The sequence below is a fragment of the Perognathus longimembris genome, chromosome 3 (genome assembly GCF_023159225.1).
Source record: "Perognathus longimembris pacificus isolate PPM17 chromosome 3, ASM2315922v1, whole genome shotgun sequence".
NCBI lineage: Eukaryota > Metazoa > Chordata > Mammalia > Rodentia > Heteromyidae > Perognathus > Perognathus longimembris.
In genome coordinates this window covers 80,209,252-80,231,917 of record NC_063163.1, presented here as the reverse complement: position 1 = coordinate 80,231,917, position 22,666 = coordinate 80,209,252, and positions in this window count along the sequence as shown.

Here is a 22,666-nt window from a genome sequence, read left to right as displayed (position 1 = left end):
CCTATATGCCCACGCAGATCCAGAAAAATAAAAAGTAGCGCCAAAAGAAGGTGGCTGCCCCCATTTCTGGACTCCCTGGCTTGTCTCTTAAGAAAGAGGTTCCAAGCATGTGGTAAAGACACCCCTGGGCATGCACAGAGGTCAGGGGGAGGGGGACCCGCTTCCCATTCCTAAATCAAAAGGGGTGTTGGGGAGGTGGTGGGGGTTAGAGGGAGGAGAAAGAAAGAGAAAATCTCTTGAGTTCAAACATTCCTTTAAACCTCACCCCACTTGAAATACTAAATGTAGTTTCATGGCTGCCATTTTGAAACCCATTTGTTTGCCAAAAGCTCCCTTTTGATTCTCCCTGGGGATGGAAGAGGCTTGCAGATAACCCATTGAAACAGGTCCCACAACAAAAGCCCTTTGGCAACAATCACCGCTGGTGCTGGAGAAGGGCAACATTTTTGTGGGCAAAATAAAACATTTGAATGCGCTACAATCCATTACACATCCAGCCCTCCATTTCCTTTCAGTAATTATTCATTAGAAAACATTTAACGTCACTGTGGATTTCACACTAGGCATTCGGCTCACAAAGCAGAAGAGCTGGACCATTTAGAAACGGGGCTGGGGGGCCTCCTTCTCTAAGCTGAGAACCGCCGAGGAGGTGGGCCCACAGCACACAGCAGGCCGGCTAAATTGTGCGGTTAACCGTCAAAGGCCTCCTGCTTCGGCTGACACTCATTTCAAGATGACCAGGAACAATAGAGATTTGTTCCTAGAGGACTGTCTCCGTCAGCCCCCGCCCACCACACCGCCTGATGGTTCATTCTCCTTGCCACCTCCCGCCCTCCCACTCACTCTGGTCCACTCCCTCCTCCTTCACCGTCGCCTGTTCCCCCTTTAACACAAAGAGACAGGTAAAGAATGTCATTAAAAGGGGTTCATTCAACATGTCAGCTTTTATAATACAATTGCTCGTCAGGTTCCCTTCTGAGCTAGGAGCCCTGGGTCTGGGTTTAGGCCAAAGCTCTAGTCCGCAGTGTAGATAACTTAGTGGGAAGGACAGCACCCTGGCCACCTCCTGGTGCCCCAAAAGGCCATCTCTTGGGTACAGACATTACAAAAAAAAACAAACAAACAATAAACTCATATATACTCATAGCAGTTAGAAATGGCAACGACAGCAAAGGGCCCTATAGCATGTCCTACATGCCTACCTTTTTTAGGTCTGCTTTTGTTTTTATTAGAAACTCAGTCTCAAAGCCCCCAAAGCTATTTAATTTGGTACCAGTCCTAGGGCATGAACTCAGGGCCTGGCCACTGTCCCTAAGCTTTTGCATTCAAAACTAGACCTCTACCACTTGAGCCACAGTTCCACTACTGGGTTTTTGATGGTTCATTGTAGATAAGAGTCCCACAGACTTTCCTGGCCAGGCTGGCTTTGAACCGTGATCCTCAGATATTAGCCTCCTGAGCAGCTAGGATGATAGGTGTGAGTCACCGGCACTTGGCTCCCAAAGCTAATTTGTAACAAGGATTGGAAAATATTCATTGCAGGATGATTTCTAAAAAGGCATAACATGACCTTTGAAAGCAGCCAACCAAGCACCAGTGTCTCAGGCCTGTAATCCTAACTATGCAGGAAGCTGAGATCTGAGGATCACAGTTCAAAGCCAGCCTGGCAAGGAAAGTCTGCAAGACTCTTATCTCCAATGAACCAGCAAAACCTGGAAGTGGAAGTATGGCTCAAATGGTAGAATGCCAGCTGAGTGAAAAAGCTCAGGGACAGTGCCCAGGCCTCAAGTTCAAGCCCCAAGACTGGCACCAAAATAAAAAGTTATTTTTCCTTCAGTAGTTCTGGGGTTTGAACTCAGTACTTAGTGCTTGCTAGGCAGGTATTCAGCCACTTGAGCCATGCCTCCAGCTTTTTTTTTCAGGTCTCACTAGCTTTGTGCATGAGCTATCTTCACACCACCATCTTCTTGTGCCCTCTGTGACACTTTAAAGCTGCCCAAAACAAGGGAAGAGTGGGGTTTCAAATATAACCCTGCCCAAATATATACTTGTGAGCTGTAATACTTCTAAGTTGCGATCTACCCAGCCAGGTGTGGTGGGGCATTCCTGTAATCTCAGTACTCAGGGGCCTGAGGCAGGAGGATCCCAAATTCCAGGATGGCCTGGGCTATATCTCATTTTAAAAAACAAGTAGGGGGGCTGGGAATGTGGCCCAGTGGTAAAGTGCTCACCTTGTATACATGAAGCCTTGGGTTCAATTCCTCAGCACCACATATATAGAAAAAGCCAGAAGTGACACTATGGCTCAAGTGGTAGAGTGCTAGCCTTGAGCGAAAAGAAGCCAGGGACAGTGCTCAGGCCTGAGTTCAAGTCCCCGGACTGTCAAACAAAACAAAACAAAACAAAACAGAAACCAAGTAGGGTAGGGGATCTTTATTCTCTAGGGCTCTACTTTCCCAGCTCCTAATAACACGGAGCCATTGCCTCACTTTGAGTTCCAGTTGGGCTAGCCAAACCCAAACTTAAAGGGATCCCTTGCAGAGCCCCTGCTGCAGTTCCTTAAAACTTAGCAAACATTCAATCCTCAAGCAGAAAGACCCATCCAGCTGTCAAGGAAACCCTTCCAGAAGGTGCTGTCCCCAATTCTGCAGTGAAAGGGGCTCGCACAGCCACAGCGCCTATTGACACCCGTTTCTCATTGGGAATGGAAGGTGCCTGAGCTGGGAGACTGACAGAGATCAACTCATTTCCTCAGTCCCTGGTCCCACGAGTCTGAGGATTATCTTTTCATCTAACGACCAGAGGACTGTTGGCGTTTTTATTACCCAGCTGTAGCTCCTTAATCACTGCTGAATGAGGATAATTATGAGGATCAGCAAACAGAACATGCTTGTAAATTACCTTCGGGATTAAAGAGTCTGCTTAGCAAAAAAACAAAACACAAGAACAGTTCGTGGAGTCTTAATTGGCCCAGTGGTGGTCAGAATGGCCATATTTCACCACCAGAATTCAGGCACAAGCCAACGGCAGACAAGGAACGTTAGGAAAAATACAGAATGTTAGAATCAAATTGAGGTACAGAAAAAAAAAAAAAAGCTCTTTGGGACTTTATAGCTGTTTCCTTAAGTGGCAGACATGGATTCCAGCCCCATGTGGCCTCCACCCAGGATCACAGAAGTCCCTTGTTTGTCTGACCAGCTGTCCTTGACCTTGTGGAAGAGGCGTTTTAGCTTCAGCCTTAACCCACATCCATTTGGGTTTGTTAGGAAATGAAATGGAAAACCACCTGGAGAAGTTGTCCATTTGTTGTGTTTAGATTATGCTTTGGGGAAAATGGCTGTGACTCATGGCCTGCTTAGAAGTCATATAGTCTGAGGCCTGGAGGTGTGGCTCGGCCAGTAAACACCCGGCTCAGCAAATATGCAGTCCTGAGTGCAAATCCCCCTATTCCAAAAAAAAAAAAAAAAAGGCAAACTGAGGCTGCACAGCTCCACTGTCCCTTATGTTTGGGATCAGAAGGCCTTCATGTTTGGGATGTTTTCCAGATTTTGGAATATCTGCATGTATATAATGAGCAATCTTCTGGAAGTGACCTAGATCTAAGCAGAAAATATTTTTATACCCCACACACACATGCTTAGAGGTAATTTATGCAATATTTTTAGTATGACTGCATTTTGCTTGTGATATGTCAACATGAAGTCAGCTGTGGCTTTTTGTTGTTGTTGTTGTTGTTAGCACTAGAGGGCCTCAATCTTGCTAAACAAGTGCTCTATCACCTGAGCCAGGCACCAACCTTTTATGATTTCTTTTTTTTTTTTTTTCCCAACAGGGTCTTCTCTTTCCCAGCCCAGCCTAGACATCTTATTTATACTTCTCATGTAGCTGGGATGACAGGAGGGTGTCATAGCAGCCAGCTTTTTATTGGTTGATATGAGGTCTTTGCAAGCTTTTGGATCCAACTGGCTCCTCTCTTGAGCTCAGCCTCCTCCCATGTAGCTAGGATTATAGGCACAAGCAGCCACACCTGTCAAGATGTAGCATTTTCTCCTAGTGATAGGTCAGCTCTCAAAAAGCCTTAATTTTGAGATTAGGAATGCTCAACCATTAGTGCTCACCTTTTTATCCTGTAGTAGAATTACCTGGTGGATTTTAGAAAAATAAATGTTGATGGTAGGTCCTAGGATTTGCAAATTTTACATGCACGGTAGTTTGTTCCAATGACAGCAGCCCCAGACCATACTTACAACTTTCCTCTTTCAGTTATGGTCCATGACCCAGCAATCCAGAATCTCCTTGGATGCTGGTTAGAAATGTACCATCCTAGTCTGTGCCCCACAATTCATCTCTGCATTGTAGTGCTGAATGAAGACCTAGTCCAGTGATGCGGTGAAAATCCAAAAGCTTAACTAGGGAAGGGAGAGTCAGTAGCATACTAATTGTCATCCCCTAAAATGGCACGAATGTACAAAGCAGAGGAAAGATAATCCCCCCCGCTGGGGGAGCCTTGCCATGCTTTCAGTTTCTTTTTCAGATAGGATTCCTCCATCTTTGCCTGGGCTGGCCTCAGACTGTGAGCCTTCTATTCTCAACCTCCTGAGTAGCTGGGAATATAGACATAGACTGCCGCACAAGGCTGCAAAAAATGGTTTTACTTACTTTGAAGGGCACCTTAATGAAATATTTTCTTTTGTGAAGAAACTTTATTTGAAGGAATAACCTTGAACCAAGACCTCACACAGGCTAGGAAAGAGCTCTGCCATTTTCAGCCCCTATCTCCAGGAAAGAAATGTCACTTGAAATACAGATTGCAGTTAAGTTTCACTCTGGTATTTCTTTGCTCAGTAGACGTAATATTCAGTTGTCTTATTAAAAATAGAGAATCAGCCAGGCACCAGTGACTCACACCTATAATCCTAGCTACTCAGGAGGCTGAGATCTTCAGAATCATTGTTCAAAGTCAATCCCAGGGACTGGGAATATGGCCTAGTGGTAGAGTGCTTGCCTTGTATACATGAAGCCCTAGGTTCGATTCCTCAGCACCACATATATAGAAAAAGCCAGAAGCGGTATTGTGGCTCAGGTGATAGAGTGTTAGCTTGAGTTCAAGCCCCAGGACTAGCACACCCACAAAAAAGCCAGTCCCAGCAGGAAAGTCCATGAAACTCTTATCCCCAATTAATTTCAGGGAAAAAAATTGCTAGAAGTGGAGGTGTGGCTCAAATAGTAGAGTGCTAGATTTGAGCAAAACTGTTCAGGAACAGCACCCAGGCCCTGATTTAAAGCCCCAGGACTGGTACACATACACACATGTGCACATGCACACACACACACACACACACACACACACACACATCATCTACATCTTGAAAGACCTACTTTACTTAAACTCCTGCATAGAGAAGCTGGGAATTAGTTAATAAGAGAGATCCCTTTAATATTATTTTTTTAAAAGTCTAACAACACAAGAGAAATCTCCATGTTTACCTTGATATGAATGTCACACAGTCACATAGTCATGACAATTGGAAACAACACACATACTCATGACCTCGTTGCTTTTCTTCAAGGCTTTGGCCCACTAACCACCCCTCCATACCAATCAACAGATGACTTCTGGTGGGGTTGGCTTCCTGGAGCTGAAATGTAACATAGCCCTGGTAAGTTAAACCAGGCCCATGACCTTATCCTAGGTGTTCAAATGCAGTTCGATCAAGGCCAGTGCCATTTTGAGCTCCTGGTTGCTGGGCAGCAGCGCTGGGTGGTACAGAAATGGATAACTGACTGACAGGATCTGTGGCAGGCGTCAGCTAGGGTTTCTTGATGGGGCACGATGCTATTCTGGAGGGCTACTATGTTACGCTGATGACAGAGAGAAATGCTTCTGAAATCCCTTGGCTGTCTGGAAAGAGAATCCATCAACAGATAATGTGCTATACAGAGACAACATCTGACAAGTAAAAGAAAGAAAGGAAGGCAGGATAGAAGGAAAGAAGGAAGGAAGAAAGGAAGGCCGGTCGTTCTTGGAGGCATGCCTAGAATGAACTCCTTGAGAAAAGCAATAGGATTGAAATTAAATTTCTACCTTCCATCTTCCCTAAACCTCACCAGCTTCTTCTGTTACCCACAACAGTCTGGGTTATTGCATTTAAAACAGAATAATACATCTGGGATAAGAAAGAAAATGTACAACCGGGTGCCAGTGGCTCAGGCCTATAATCCTAGCTACTCAGGAGGCTGAGATCTGAGGATCGTGGTTCAAAGCCAGCCTGGGCAGGAAGGTCCATGGTGAGACTTATCTCCAATTAGCTACCAGAAAACCAGAAGCAGTGCTGTAGGTCAAGTGGTAGAGGGCTAGCTTTGAGCAAAAAGAGCTCAGGGGCAGCAGTACCCAGGTCCCATGTTCAAGCCTCAGGACTGACAAAAAAAAAAAAAAGAGAGAGAGAAAGGAAAAAGAAGACATACAAATTGTCTTTCCTGTAAGCACAAGTATTACCTATTGTATGATTCAACATTAGGCCACTACTATTTAAGGCTCTCTCTGTGCTGTCTAGGCACAGTAACCACTAGTCTCATGCTGTATTAAAATTAATTAAAAATTAAATAAAGTTACAGTTTCACCACCTGCACATTCTAATGGCTAAACCTTACATTACCTCATTTCCACACATCAGTAGTCATAGGCTGGGTTAATACAGACCATTATTCTATCATCACACACACACACACACACACAAAACAAAACAAACAACAAAAAAAAAACCTTATACTGGATAGCATGCTATTCTAGTCCAGGTTAAAAGAACTGGCAGGGGCTGGGAATGTGGCTTAGTGGTATAGTGCTTGCCTGGCATGCATGAAGTCCTGGGTTTGATTCCTCAGTACCACATAAACAGAAAAAGCCAGAACTGGTGCTGGGGCTCAAGTGGTAGAGTGATAGCTTTGAGCTGAAGAAGTTCAGGGCGAGTGCCCAGGCCATGAGATCAAACCCCAGGACTGGCACCAAAAATAAAAACTAATAAATAACAATTAAAAAACAAAATAACTGGAAATTATCTAAATCAAAAGTTGATTTTTGTTGGTCATGCCTGCAATCCTTGCTATTCAGGAGACTGAGATCTGTGACCACAGTTCAAATTCAGATGGGGCAGAAAACTCAGAGAGACTCATATCTCCAATTAAACACCACAAAAGCTAGAAGTAGAACACTAGGCTGGAGCAAAAAAGACAAACAAACAAAAACAAAAAAACCTCAAAGACAAATGCCCAGGCCCTGAAATCCAGTCCCAGAACTGGCACACACACACACACACACACACACAAAAACCCCAAAATTAGTTTTTGTTTGCTTATTTGAGACAGGATCCTGCTAGGTAGTCCAGGCTGGTCTTAAACTCACCATCCTCCTGCCTCAGCCACCTGGGTCACATGGATTATATTGTAAACTTTGGTCCTAAATGATCATACTCTCCCAACCCACCCCCAACAGAACCTTTTCACCACACAAGTGCAGAGTCTCGGCTATGAATCCAGCTCCTTCTCTGGGCCTGCTGGAGGCCAGGTGCTCCTGTCACTTAGACCTGACAGAAGAGGGGCCATCAGAGCCACCTTCAAGTCACAGTACCTTGGATCCCATGGCGTAGGAGAGAGCAGGCTATTAACTCTTCCCCTGGCTGGTGATCTGGAGACACACACACACACGAAGCCACCAGCTTCTGAGGCGATGCTAGTTCCCCAGGCGGAGTGGAGTTAATAATGCATGTGAAGAGGCAGGGCCAGTTCCTTCCTGTTGCTCACCTGCGGCCACACTGCCCTTCGGAGCAATAAGAACTGGAAGGAAACCTGAGCCGCTCCTGGAGATAAGGTTGCAGCCACTGCTGATCTTTGATTAGTCCCTCCCAAGAGCTGATGATTGAAATAAAGATGCCACTATGCCACACGCTAAAGACCGAAATTCTCCACATCTTACCTGGAGCCAGTCCCGTGGACCACTTAATGCAACCACTTTCCAGCAACCACCCTTAAACTTCAGGGAATTAATGGCCAACCTCAAGCTCCATGGTCCGGAGACTCTGGCCTTGCTCAGGCTGATGGCCTTTTGTTTTGTTATTGGTTTCCAGATGGAAAAACAGTGCATGCTTCCACTCTCTCTAATATACTGTAACAACAGAGATTTGGGATGCAATTTACATTTACTCCTTCCAGGCTGAGTCTGCATTTTGCATTTATAAAGTTGTATTATTATTATATGTAGGTGTGGACTTGTGCATATGTTTGTGTGTGCCTCTAATGGGGCTTGAACCTGGGGCCTGCATGCTGTGCCTGAGCTTATTATGATTTTCTTTTCTTTTGCTCAAGGTTGGTGTTCTATCACTTGAGTCACAGCTCCACCTTTGAAGAATTTCATGGTCCTTCCTGTCCCCAGCTGGCTTTGAATCTCAATCCTCAGATCCTCAGCCTCCTGAGTAGTGACAATTATAGACATGAGCCACCAGTGCCTAGCTTCTTTTTCTTTTTTTTTTTGCCAGTCCTGGGCTTGAACTCTGGGCCTGATCACTGTCCCTGGCTTCTTTTTGCTCAAGGCTAGCACTCTGCCACTTGAGCCACAGCACCACTTCTGGATTTTTCTATATATGTGGTGCTGGGGAATCGAACCTAGGGCTTCATGTATACGAGGCGAGCACTTTACCACTAGGCCATGTTCCCAGCCCTTTGGAAAAGCTTTGCCGGTGCCCATTTCTGGGCCCTCTGCTCTAGACAGAGTTCTTCAATAAAGGAGGAGAAATATGCGGTGAAACATGAGGGGTTTTGTTTTGTTTTTTCCTTATTTCTTTTCTAGTACTAAAGGTTTGAAGTCAGGGTCATGCGCTCTTACCTGGCTTTTCCACTTGAAGGCCCATTCATGCTCTACCACTTGAGCCAGACGTCCACTTCCAGCTTTTTGCTGGCCATTTGGAGATTAAGAATCTTGAGCATTTGTCTGCCCAGGCTGGTTGCAAACTATGGTCCTTAGATCTCAGTCCCCTGAATAACTGGGGTTATAGGCCTGAGGCACTGGTGCCTGGCTTTGAAACCTTTCTCTTTGAAAGGAATAAGTTAAAGATCTCTAGGAGTTATTCATCAAGGCCACTGAGACTTCAAATCCTGGGGTTCTTTAATCACAATGGCTTCAAGTGCAAATGTGAATGTATTAATAGGAAGTACTTATTTGCCCCTAAGAAAGTATGTGTGAAACAATAACATGCTAGAAATAAAACCAGCCTGAGATGAAAAACTACACAAGATTTTTAAGGCCTCCTAGAAACTTAGGCATTAGGCTAGAAAGGACAGTGACCCCTTACCCCTACTCCCTATAAATGCCAATGTTTCATACAACTTCATCAAGAAATAAAACCTCCAGGGAAAGAGACCCAAGAGCTCTGGAATCTAACAAACTAGGATGAGAAATGTCTGGATATTGCAAAGCCTAATCTGTGAAATAGGAACAAATGATATTCTCTATCTCACAAGAATGTCTTATTAGATTAAATTAACTTGTCAGTGTTTGGAGCCCAGCATGAACTCTGGCTTCTTCCATTAAATAAGGAACTGCTTACTATACAGGAGACAAGAGATCCAGAGACCTCCACTAAGAAACAGAAAATACAGTATGATAGGATGAGACAAGAACACAAATAATCAATGCACCAGGCCAAGCGAAAGATGAGCAAAGGGCTCCCAGTGAATCTTGTTCACTGGGAGCCTCAAACCTTCACATGGAGAGATTATGTGAGATGGCTCTTAAAGAATACAGTAATAAGACTGGGAATGTGGCTTAGTGGTAGAGTGTTTGCCTAGCATGCATGAAGCCCTGGGTTTGATTCCTCAGTATCACACAAATAGAAAAAGCCAGTGCTGTAGCTTGTGGTAGAGTGCTAGCCTTGAATAAAAGAAGCTCAGGGACAATGCCCAGGCCCTGAGTTCAAGCCCCAGGACTGGAAAAAAAAACCCAGAATATAGTAAGAGAGCTGGGCACTGGTGGCTCATGCCTCTCATGCTATCTACTCAGGAGGCTGAGGTCTGAGGGTGAAGGTTCAAGGCCAGTTTGGAGAGAGGAGGAGAAGGAAATTCTATGAGACTCTTCCCTCCAATTAACCACCAAAAATCCAGACATAGAGAACTCAAGCCCCAGGACTGGCATGCACACACAGACACAGACACACACACACACACACACACACACACACACACACAAATATACATACACACACACACACATATATATATATATATATAAAACAAATAGCAGTAGATATTTATTCACAAAAGTAATTGTCATCACGGATGCTTTAAACATTAGGAAACCTAGGATAGCTTAGTGTGAGAGCCCAATGTGATGACTTGCACCTATAATCCCAGCACTTGGGAGGCTGAGGCAGGAGGATGGTGAGTTCAAGGCCAGCCTGAGCTGCATTAAGGAGCCCCTATCTCAACAAATTAAAAAAAAAAAAAAAGAAGCCTGTTGGATATTTTCAGAAGTGGATTTCCTACTTCTGTGGCTCATATATAGTCTAGCAAAATCAAGGTCCCAATAAAAAGCCCAATAGCCTATGAAACAGGAAGGATTACCTTTTTTATAGTTGATGTTAAAAATGAGCCAAAAATAAAGAAAAAAAACCTTCAAAACAAAAAAAAAAAAACACCTTGGAGTTCCTTTCAACAAGGGAAGTTTATCCATCTGCCACGCCCACAGCCACACTTCAACGACATTTAAGTGAGCAATTGCCAAGTATTGTAATATTCATGGATTCTGAAAGGAAACTTACAAGACCACTACCCAGATGCTCAGAGAGCGCCCCACTAAACACAGGCAGTCTGAATTCAATGATTCTGTTCAGCCTGACAGTCCTAGAACAGCGACTCTAAATGATGGATGGGCGGGAGTGGGATGGGGGAGTGGTGAAGAAAAGGGTAGAAAACAGTGGGGCTTGGGGCTTCTTGGAGATCCCACAATGCAATCTCACTTTGAACTTGCCAGCGAATGCCCAGGCACGATCTGCATAAAACTGGGTAGTGTTTCCTTCTCCAAACCAGGGACCCCAATTAAAAATAATGAGGCCTGTCTCCAGCCGCCAGATCCAATTAGAGAGAATGAGGGCTGGTGGCTCCCGACGTAGATTCATTTTTCTCTGACAGACGCATTGGGACAGGGGTCTTGGTAGGGGTCACAGGGATAGGCTAGGCCACAAACTATGGGTCTTCCCAGCTTATGACACCCTCTGAGCCCTCTTATTAACTAAGAGGAAGTCCCTAGACCCTCCCCACTGGAGTAACCCCCAAAGATGTGTCCCGTCATTCAAGAGCCATGTGCACCCTGCCCTCCTGCCCTGCCCCACCCCCCCCATGGACCAATTGGTGTCAGTCACTATGAAAACTTGTAGAGTGACTGCATCAGCCCAGCACTGCCGGCTCACGCCTGTCATCCTAGCCACTCAGGAGGCTGAGATCTGACAATCATGGTTTGAAGCCACCCAAGCAGGAAAGTCCATGAGACTCCTATCTCCAATTAACCACAAGAAAACCAGAAGTGGTGCAGTGGCTCAAAGTGGTAGAGCACTAGCCTTGAGTAAAAAAGCTCGGCGGGAGGGGGGGGGGCTGGGAATATGGCCTAGTGGTGGAGTGCTCGCCTCATATACAAGAAGCCCTGGGTTCAATTCCTCAGCACCACATATACAGAAAAAGCCAGAAGGGGCACTGTGGCTCAAGTGTTAGAGTGCTAGTCTTGAGCAAAAAGAGGCCAGGGACAGTGCTCAGACCCTGAGTTCAAGCCCCAGGACTGGCAAAAAAGAAAAGAAAAAAAAATGTTGTATATATGCCTACCTGATCTAGGGAAGGGAAAGAAAAATGAGGGTGTAAGATATCACAAGAAATGTATTCACTGCCTTATTATGTAACTGTACCCCCTTTGCACAACACCTTGTCAATAAAATTTAATTTTAAAAAAAGAAAAAGCTCAGGGACAGCGCCCAGGCCCTGAGTTCAAGCCCCAAGACAGACAAAATTAAAAAAGATCAGTGGGATTCAGATTCCACCAATTTTGCCACAAATATTTGTTTTCTGTCCCAGGTCCTGTGGTCTTATCTGCCTCTCTTCAACGGCACCAGAGCAGAGGCCCTGGCTGTCCGTCCAGCTCTGAGTTTTGGTCATGTGGTGGAATTCTGAGAAGCAAGGCCGACTTTCATTCAAGGGCATGCACGGCTCTGTCAGAGAGGCCCCGGCAGGACAGCTGGCAGATTGTTGGCACATCGTGTATGCAGTTTGGAAGGCAGGGGAGCATGGTGTCATGGTAGGGGATGTGTACTGGCAGGTACTTAATTATTCTTAGTAGAATGTATGCAAGGGAAAAGGTCTCTATTCTGCAGCAAAGCCAGGGACCAAAGACAGCTCCCCCGTTTAGCAGCTGGGTCAACAATCTACATTAGAGCTTTCTTCCTGTCCTTTTCCAACATGAGCAATGGCTCTCCGACGGAGCAAGGCAAAACTCAGTTACCATTAGCAGGCTGACCCATTCTCTGCCAAAGGATCTGTTTTCCCCGCTGAGACCCGGGGAGGGAAGACAACACTGCCTCAGGTACAGGCCAGCAAACTTGCCTGGGATGAGCTACACAGCAACTATTTTAGGCTCTGCCAGCTATAACATACCCGGTTGTGGTAGCTACCACTGTACAACTCTGCTGCTCTGGGAAGCAGCAGGAGATACTACAATGCAAATGCATGCCTTCATGCCAATAAAACTTTACACATTGTTGGCTATATGGTGTCTTCTTGACCTCTAACCAAGGCCATACCCACTAAATAAATAAAAATATTTTAGCTAGGCACCAGTGGCTCACACCTGCAATTTTCCTAGCTACTCAGGAGGCTGAGATCTGAGGATCAAAGTTTGAAGCCAGTCTGGACAGAAAAGTCCACGTGAGACTCTTCTCTCCAAGTAATCACTCAAAAACCCTAAGTGGAGCTGTGGCTCCAAGTGGTAGAGCACTAGCTTTTAGCAGAAGAGCTCAGGGACAGCGCCCAGGCCCTGAGTACAAGTCTTACAAATGACAAAAAAAAGTATATATAATAAATACAATATTTTATTTCTTTACTTTTAGACCAATACTGGGTCTTGAGCTCAGGGCCTGGGTTCTGTCCTGTGTCTTCTTTACTCCAAGCTGATGCTCTCTCTACTAGGAGCCACAGCTCCATGTCTGGCATTCAGGGACAGAGGGAGGGAGGGAGGGAGGAAGGAAGGGAGGGAGAGAGGGAGAGAAGGGAGGGAGGAAAGGCAGAAAGGAAGGAAGGAAGGAGGGAGGGAAGAAGAAGGAAGGAAGGAAGGAAGGAAGGAAGGAAGGAAGGAAGGAAAAGAAAGAAAACCAAGAGAAGTATATGGAAAGTTAATAAGCTTCACTTTCTTTTCTCAAAAATCAGCGTATTCTCCCCAAAATAAGACTCACTGATGCCTAGGAGGTCAAACCAGACATTAGCAGGGAGGGATGGGAATACATCGAAGTTAGCCATGGACCCAAATGTCCTACAATGGTCATTCTTGGATTCATTTCTATTAGAGATAGCACTGGTGGGGGGATGTCATGCATGCTAGGTAGGTAGGTACTCTATCACCAAGCTACACCCCTAGCCCAGCAGGCCTCTGAATTTCAAACAATGATTTTCAGTGTAATACGGGCTGAGGGGGCGTGGCACGGTGGTGGCACGCTTCCCTGCAAGGCTCTCGGTTTGCAGTGCGTCCAGTGTGTACAAGCTGGACGTGGCTTCCCAGATGCTCACAGTGTTTTGAGGGGACAGGCACAACCCACGATGGTGTTTTCAGGGGGGGCTCATCCAGATGAAAGTTTTTAACTCAGGCCCATTGTCCTTTAAGAGACCTTTCCATGTCAGATACAGATGAGAGAGAGAGAGAGAGGAGAGAGAGAGAGAGAGAGAGAGAGAGAGAGAGAGAGAGAGAGAGAGAGAGAGAGAGAGAGAGTCTATCTGTGTGCCAGTCCTGGAACCACAGCTCCACTTCTGGCTTTTTGGTGGTTCAATGGAGACAAGAGTTGCAAGGACATTCTTGCCCCAGAGAGGCTTTGAACCATGATCCTTTTATCTCAGCCTCCTGAGTAGCTTCTACAGGTGTGAGCCACAGGTACTCTGCTCAAATTCATCTTGGAGGCTCATGCCAGGGCATGTGGCTGGACTTTCCTTCCCATACTCAGGGGTTCTCATCCAGGCACATCGGCCAAATTCTCACTGCCTGCTCCGGGTGAAGCTGCTCTTAAATCCCACTGGCATTCAGAAGAGCTAAAGTTCGCACGCTCTGGGTATGTGCTTGGGTGATCTCAAACACAAGGATGGGGCTGCAGAATTACAGAGATCTTAGGTAAGAGGTCAGACAGCCCCCAGACAGTGGGGTGGGAGGAACAAGCAGGCACTAGGACCCCTACTGGGGCCTGCAGCCTGGGCTGGGAGGAGTTGGGTTTGTTGGGGTTTTTTTGTCCGTTATACCCAGGCCTGTAGTTAGCAATCATTCCTATTGTAAACCCCACATTCACCATCTGTATGCACCAAGGGGCTTGGGGGGGGCGGTGTTGTTCAAGTCCCAGCCTCTATGGGATTAACCTGCAATTTCACACCAAATGATTTTAAGTATCATTTGTTACAAGAAAACAATGTTACCATTTGTCAAAAACCATCAGGATTGTTACTTTGTCATCCAAAATTTAAAAAGTCTCCACAGAATGTCTATTCTCTCTCTACATACCCTTGTTTATATTCACAAACTGGAAAGATGCAAACAGCCAGGTCTAGAACCTTCGGAAGGGAGGTTAGATGTTTGTTGTTGTTCTTGTTATAGTTGAAGAGCAGAATCTGAACATATAATTGGTGAAAGGCTGAAAATTCTAAGCAATTCTTCAAAACCACGCAGAGCAGCATGTTTGCAGGATGAAGCTCTTTGCGGTAAAGAGCACTTCGATTTTCTGTTGAGCAACTGGCTATTTAACAGCCTTTTCTCAGACAAATGAGGAGCCTCTGAAATTAGTCTGTGATAATGAAATGGTTCCTTTCATATGACAAGGTGGTGGTGGTTTTGGCCTTCCTACACAAAAGCTATCTCCGTGAATTTGAAAGTATACTATGCAAAAGTGCATACTTATTTAAAATGAAGCCTCAAAAACAGCCAGAACACACACACACACAAACACACACACACACACACACACACACACACACACACACACACACACACACACCTTGGAAAGTGGTCTGCATGTCCAGTTTATTTAACTATTTTGGAAATAATAATAATCCACTCCATGAATGAAACTTGTTCCCACTACAGAGCCAGAGTAGAGAGAGGCAACTCTCTGGCTAGGATCTTATCCCAAGCCAAAAATAATAATAAAAAAAGATGCCTTAAAACATCCTGCCCTCAGCCGGGCATCAGTGGCCTTAAAAATAATAGAAGCTGAGCTGAGCACTTGGTGGCTCACGCCTGTAATCCTAGCTACTCAGGAGGCTGAGATCCCAGGATTATGGTTTAAAGCCAGCCAGGCAGGAAAGTCCATGAGATTCTTTATCTCCAATTAACCACCAAAACCCGAAAGTGGAGCTGTGGCTGGAAGTGGTAAAGCCTTGAGCAAAAAAACCTCAGGGACAGTGCCCAGGCCCTGAGTTCAAGCCCCAGGACTGACAGGGGAAAAAAAAGAAAGAAAGAAAATGTACACTAAGCTCTCTGGTGCTAGTAGAATGGCCATGTCTGATCTCTCCGAGTTATTAGAACTGTTAAGTGAAAATCAAGACTTCACTAGTGGGGACAAAAAAATGAGATTGCATCACAAAGTAACTCCAGTGAATCTTGCTTTTGCTGGGAGAATTGAGCTACAGAATGAGAATCTTCAGAAACACCAAAATTAGACTAACAGTAGGGCCAAGTGATAGAATAATGTTCCCTAGCAAGTGCAAGGCCCTGAGTTCAAAACACAATCCCAGTATGGTAAAGAAGAAGAGAAAGAGGAGGAGGAGGAGGAGGAGGAGGAGGAGGAGGAGGAGGAGGAGGAGGAGGAGGAGGAGGAGGAGAGGAGAAGGAGAAGGAGAAGGAGAAGAAGAAGAAGAAGAAGAAGAAGAAGAAGAAGAAGAAGAAGAAGAAGAAGAAGAAGAAGAAGAAGAAAAGAAATTCCAACTAGAAGATATCCTAGATGAAGTTAGGTCTAAGAGTCCAAATGAGTCTTCACATTTGTTTGATGCTTTTAAATTTAAGCCAGGACTTACATATGTTAACTGTAATCCCTTTGTACATCACCTTTATAATAAGAATTAAGATCAATAAATTTAAGCCAAATAACAGCCCTACACATTGCTGCGTTTTCATCACCAAGACCACATTTGCTGAATTTGATGATTTTTTTTTTTTTTTTTTTTTTTTGCTAGTCCTGGGGCTTGGACTCAGGGCCTGAGCACTGTCCCTGGCTTCTTTTTGCTCAAGGCTAGCACTCTGCCACTTGAGCCACAGCGACACTTCTGGCCATTTTCTGTATATGTGGTGCCGGGGAATTGAACCCAGGGCCTCATGTATACGAGGCAAGCACTCTTGCCACTAGGCCATATCCCCAGCCCCTGAATTTGATTTTTAACTATTTCCCCAACATATTTTCCTCTTGCAATCTTCTACATGGAGATGTCAATATTTGTGAAAGCAACAGAAATTTTGCTGTCTGGCTGGGAAGGTGGTTTAGTGGTAGAGTGCTTGCCTAGCATGCATGAAGCCCTAGGTTCAATTCCTCATTACCACATATGTTGGGGTCAGCTGTGCCTTTAAGGGGCCACTGCTGACCTTGGCCTGTCCCTCCCCTTCCTCCTTTGGCAGGAAGAGAAGGCCCTGCTCCTGGGGCAGCACGTGTGTAATGGAGGACACCCCAGAAACCCAAGCCTTGGGGGCTGGGCTTCCGCCCCCAAAGGAGGTCCCCTGACATCACTTGATGGACAGCCCTCTGTGACCAATCTGCAATCCCTCTCTTGTGCCCGCCCTTGGGGGTATATCTGGGGGTCTCCTCATTTGAATAAACAGAAGCCCTAGAGGTTTTCTCCGAGATCTCACGCACTGGTGTCTTCCTTGGGCTGACGAGCATGGAAGTCTCACACCCACACGCGACCCGAGGCTAAAACCCGGGATCCCACTCCAGCATCGATACCCTACCGGCCTGGGGGACGTGAGAGAGTAGGTATGGATCCCCCGTAGAGAAGATAGATAAGCCCAGGACCCCTCCCCATGTGTTGGGGAGGGATAGAGCTAAGCCCGGCAATTTACAACCCCGACACCACATACACAGAAAAAGCTGGAAATGGCACTGTGACTCAAAAGGTAGTGTGTTAGCCTTGAGCAAAAAGAAACCAGGGACAGTGCTCAGGCCCTGAGTCCAAGCCCTAGGACTGGAAAAACAAAAAAACAAAAAAAAGAAATCACTGTCTAGGTACATAAACTTGACCTCTAACTTTGGGAGCTGTACACTAAGGTGGGATGGCAAGTCTCAGTTGGAGCTGGGAGGTCTCAAGCCAATTCGAGTTTAACTTTGGAATGCTCTCACCAGGAAAAGACTCACTGAAAGCACTTTTTTCTTTGGCTAGTCCTGGTGCTTGAACTCAGAGCCTGGGCACTATCTCTGAACTTCTTTTGCTCAAGGCTGGCACTTTACCATTCGAGCCACAGTTCCACTTCCAGCTTTTTGGTGATTAATTGAAGCCTTTCTTGCCTGGGTTGGCTTCAAACCACCAGATATCTCGGCCTCTGGAGTAGCTAGGAATACAGGCATGGACCATCTGCACCTCAGACCAGGACCCGGCCCAGGATCGCTTCAGTTGCTAGAGAGTTTTTCTTATGCTGATTAAAATGAGCCTTAGAACTTACACCTGGGTGATTTTAGCTCTTTGTGGCGCTGGGGGGGGGGGGGGTGGTGATAAAGAGCCTGATTTTTGTTGTTTTGTTTTCCAGTATTGGGGTTAGAACTTAAGAGTCTAGAATTTGTAAGACAGGCGCTTTACCACTTGTACCACCTCTCCAGCAAGACCCTTTTAAAAATTATTTTTATTTAGATCTTCAAGGAAAAGTCTTAAAGGAAAAAAGAGTCAGGTGCTGGTGGCGCAGTCCTGTAATCCTAGCTGCCCAGAGGCTGAGATCTGAGGATCTTGCTTCAAAGCCAGTGGGGCAGAACAATCTGTGAGGCTCTTATCTCCAATTAACCACCCCAAAACCAGAAGTGGAGCTGTGGCTCAAAGTGGTAGAGTGCTAGATGAGCACAACAGCTCAGGGACAGCATCCAAGCCCTGAATTCAACCCCATGATCAATAACAACAAAAAGGGAAGCAAAGCTGTGGCTCAAGTGGTAGAGTACCAGACTTGAGCAAAAAAGGTAATGGATAGCACCCAGGCACTGAGTTCAAACCCTAGTACCAGCACAAATGAAAAAAGATTCAGAACTTTTTGGAAATAACACCACCAACTAAATAGGGTTACGATGGACAGAGGGGGAAAATCAACTAAAAAAATAAAAGCCCCCACAACTTGCCTGTGAACATTGTTCATTAGGTTAATTTTCTACCAACAATTCATACCTTCCTAAGAAACAGAACAAGACCTGGTTGAACAGGACCCAGGTGGAGACAACAGACTCCCAAGGAGCCAGACATTCTAGAATTCCCTTCCTGGAACCCACAAACCGTCTCTGAGCCCTCTTAAGAAACAGTTCCTCTTTAATCATGCTCCAAAGATGAGCATAATCCATCCCTGTCATGCTAACAGCAGTGAAGGAGGAAAAACAAAAGTCTGCACCTTCCTCCACAGGTTTTTGTGTCGGTCCTGGGGCTTGAACTCAGGGCCCCCCAAAGGGACTTGAATCTTTTCTTTTGTACACAGGACATGGGATCAGTATGCCTAGCAGTCATGGGGGGAAAACAAGAGACCATCGCTACAAACCACGTCACTCGGGTTTCTTCCTCGCCACTGAATCAAAGCAAGAAACAACACAGGGGCTGGGGATATAGCCTAGTGGCAAGAGTGCCTGCCTCGGATACACGAGGCCCTAGGTTCGATTCCCCAGCACCACATATACAGAAAAACGGCCAGAAGCGGCGCTGTGGCTCAAGTGGCAGAGTGCTAGCCTTGAGCAGGAAGAAGCCAGGGACAGTGCTCAGGCCCTGAGTCCAAGGCCCAGGACTGGCCTAAAATAAAAAAAAAAATAAATAAATAAATAAATAAAAAAGAAACAACACAAAAGTCAGAATTTGGGGAGGAAGGGGGAGGAGTCATGACTTGAAATAAAATTGAGCTGTCTGACCAATGAGCAACCTGCTTTGATTTTGCCAAGAGAGTTGATATTTCGAATCCTTCCATATAAATGCTGTACTAGCTTGCCCAGTCTAACAGTCGGTTTGAAGTCTGTCTACCTCACAAATACCTACACTGCCAGGGGTACCCCAGCTCTAAACAGAACAGTCTCACTGCATAAACTCAAAACCTAAGCAACTCAGTGTCAAGTGTTGTTTTTTTTTTCCCAAAGCCACTTCTGGTATTTTCTCCCTCCTGCAAGGCTTCCCTTGTGAGCAGGCACATCTGATTTTTGCTGAGCATCTTGCTAGCAGGGCACCTTAAAAATCAAGCTCAACTCCTACCCAGAAGCAATGGGTGAAAGGTAATCAAGCTATGATAACAGGCAGCATTCACAGTCTTTCATTTAAACTAAAAAAACAGAGCTAGGCACTGACAGCTCACACCTGCCATCCTAGCTACTTGGGGAAGCTAAGAGGGAGAGGATCAAGGTTCAAGATCAGCCTGGGCAAGAAAGTTCATGCCATTACCCTTCTCCACTTTTCTGCTGGGTGCCTGTCACCCTAGTTATCATGGAATGCCTGGGTGGATTGCAAGACGGAAATCAAGTTCTCAAAGGAAATGGGGTTTTGAGAACCCCTCCTCAAATCCCCTTTCTTTTGCTCTCTCTTCTGGCTCTCTCTCTCTCTCTCTCTCTCTCTCTCTCTCTCTCTCTCTCTCTCTCTCTCTCTCTCTCTCTCTCTCTCTCTCTCTCTCTCTCTCTCTCTTCTCTCTCTCTCTTGTTTTCCATCTAGGACTCAGAGCAGATCCCTCAGCTTTCAGAAATATTTCCCTGTGTAAAGACACATTATTTAATGAGATACCCCAAGGGGAGGTGTCAGGATGCCCACCACCCCCAAGAAGGAGTAACAGAATTAAATGCTTTCAATGTAGATAATTTAACCAGTGAATTCATTATAGGTCATTCAAGTGCATCCAAAGAGAAAAAGCAAAGGGTTATTGCCCAGGCCCTGAGTTCAAGCCCCAGTACCAGCACAACTCAGGACCCCTGGCTTAGCCTTTATCTCCCACCGCTTGGGCCACAACTCCAGTTCTGGCTTTTTGCTGGTTAACTGGAGAACAGAGTCTCAAGGACTTTCCTGCTCTGGTTGGTTTTGAACTGTTTTCTCAGATCTGAGCCTCATGAGTAGCTAGGGTTAACAAGCGTTAGCCGCTGCTCCAGACCCTAGATTGAAAATAAATGCAGGTGGGAGAGATGAAAGCTGAGGTTTCCTGGAACAAGACCAGTGTCTGTACACTATGCTTTTCCTCCTGGTGAATGCAAGCTGATCTCTGTTGCTGGGGGAGGAGGAGGAACCGGGTCCAGGTGCCACAGAAAACCCCTTCAGGAAGGCAGGGCCCAGGGCCAGGGTGGCAGCCCCACCCAGCGGGCCAGTCCTCGCTTCTTTCTGAACTTGGGGGACACGGGGTAGAAAAGGCTCCCGGGGCACAGGTACAGGGACACATAACTTGGGGATGGCTTCCAACAAGCAGCGCTGTGCGCTGCAGCCTCACTGGATGTGAGCTGCAGGTTCGAGTCTCGGGTGGAATGCCTGCCGGGCAGGGACCGGACTGTGGACGCTGCCCTCCACGGCTCGTGCGCCCACCCAGGAGCGCCCTGGGACTCGGGTCTCCCATATAAAAAATAAAATAAAATAAAGGAGGATCCTCGTAGCTTGCAAGAGGCGATGAGAGGAGGAAAGGGCCACAAGCTGGAATCGGGGCAGGCTGGGGAGGCTCAAGAATTGGGGTGCCGGGAATGGGGGCTTTCCTCACACGCGCGGCGGGGCCCGGGAGACCTTTGTCCGCGCCGGGTCCCGCCGCGCCCGCGGTCCGCGCCACCTTTCCCGCGGCGGGGCGGGGACGGGCGGGGACGGGGCGGGCGGCGCGGGCCCGGGGCGGGGACGGCGGGGAAGGGGCGGGAGCGCGGGCGCACCGGCGGGCCTCGCTCCCCAACGGCTCCGCGGGGCCGGATCCCGAGCCGCAGGCGCCCCCCAGCCCCATCGTCAGCACTCCCAGGGCGGGCTCGCCCTCCGCGCGGGACCCCGGGGCTCCCGGCTCCAGCGACCCCCGCCCCAGGGCCCCCCAACGCCGCCCGCAGGCGCAACTTTCTTAAAGGGACAGGTGACCCGGTGGATGGCACGGCCACCTGGGGCCTGGCCTCGGCCTCCCGCCGTGTCTCCACACACACACACTTAGGGAGGGGAGAGGAGGTGACCGCGCACCCCTCGGCCCGCCCCTGGCCCTTGCTCCCGGGCCCGGGGCGGCTTGCGGGCTTCCATGCACCCCGGATTTTGCAAATTAATCCCCCCGGCCCAGATCAGCCTTTGCCCGCCGCTCGCGAGCGCGATCTTGGAGCGCACACTGTGGCCACCACCTTTGGCAACGTGTGGCCGAGGGATCCCCCGCCCCAGTGGGCGCTCTCCCTCCCCTCGGCCCCTCCCTCGGACCCCCGGGGCGTCCGCTACGATCCCCTTGACCCTGCCCTGTAACTGACCCTTGGGGAAAAAGCCCCCCGCGCGGAGACTGCGCATGCTCCGAGCTGGACAGCTCCAGAAGAGGGAAATTTAAAAACGGTTCGAGCTGCTGCGACGGTGGTCAAACTGCAGAAGGCGAGGGGCGAGCGCCGGGGAGCCCCCTGCCCTCCTCCGAATCCCCCCGCGAGGACCGGCTCCAGGTACCGCCTTGCAGGGTGGGCTTTGCGCCCTCCTCCCGGGCAGTGCCGGGCAGCGCCTTCCCCCGAGTGAGGGGGACCCCCGGGGCGCAGGGGCGCGGTGGGGGGGGGGCGGGCTCCCTCTATTCCGCTTCTTCTCTCTGGGGGGACGGGAGGACCCTGTCGAGGACTCGGGGTGGAGAGGGATTGGAAGTAAGCAGGGTCTTTGGCGGGATTTATATTCGTTTCTTGCTTTGATTTGAGAAATGGAGGGGCACCTGAACACTTCGTGGTTTTTAATATACATATGGGGGGGGCTGGGGGGACGGGCTGGCTTTCCAGACCGAGCCTGTGGCATTTCTGAAGGTGTTTCCAGATCCTGTGAGATCCCCCCCACCCTTCTTTCCCAAGTAAGGATTTGTCTGACCCAGAGAAACCACACATCAAGTTTCTCTTTGATCTTTTATTGTAAAAAAAAAATATATATATATATGTATTATTTTTATTCAAAGTGACCCCAACTGAAACGGAGATGGAACGTGGAAGTCTAGGGAGGGGATAAAGTTCAGATTCCTTGTTCTGCAGGTGTCCTAAATTCTTTTCTCAGCCCTTCCCCTGTTCCTGTGAGAGAACCTAGA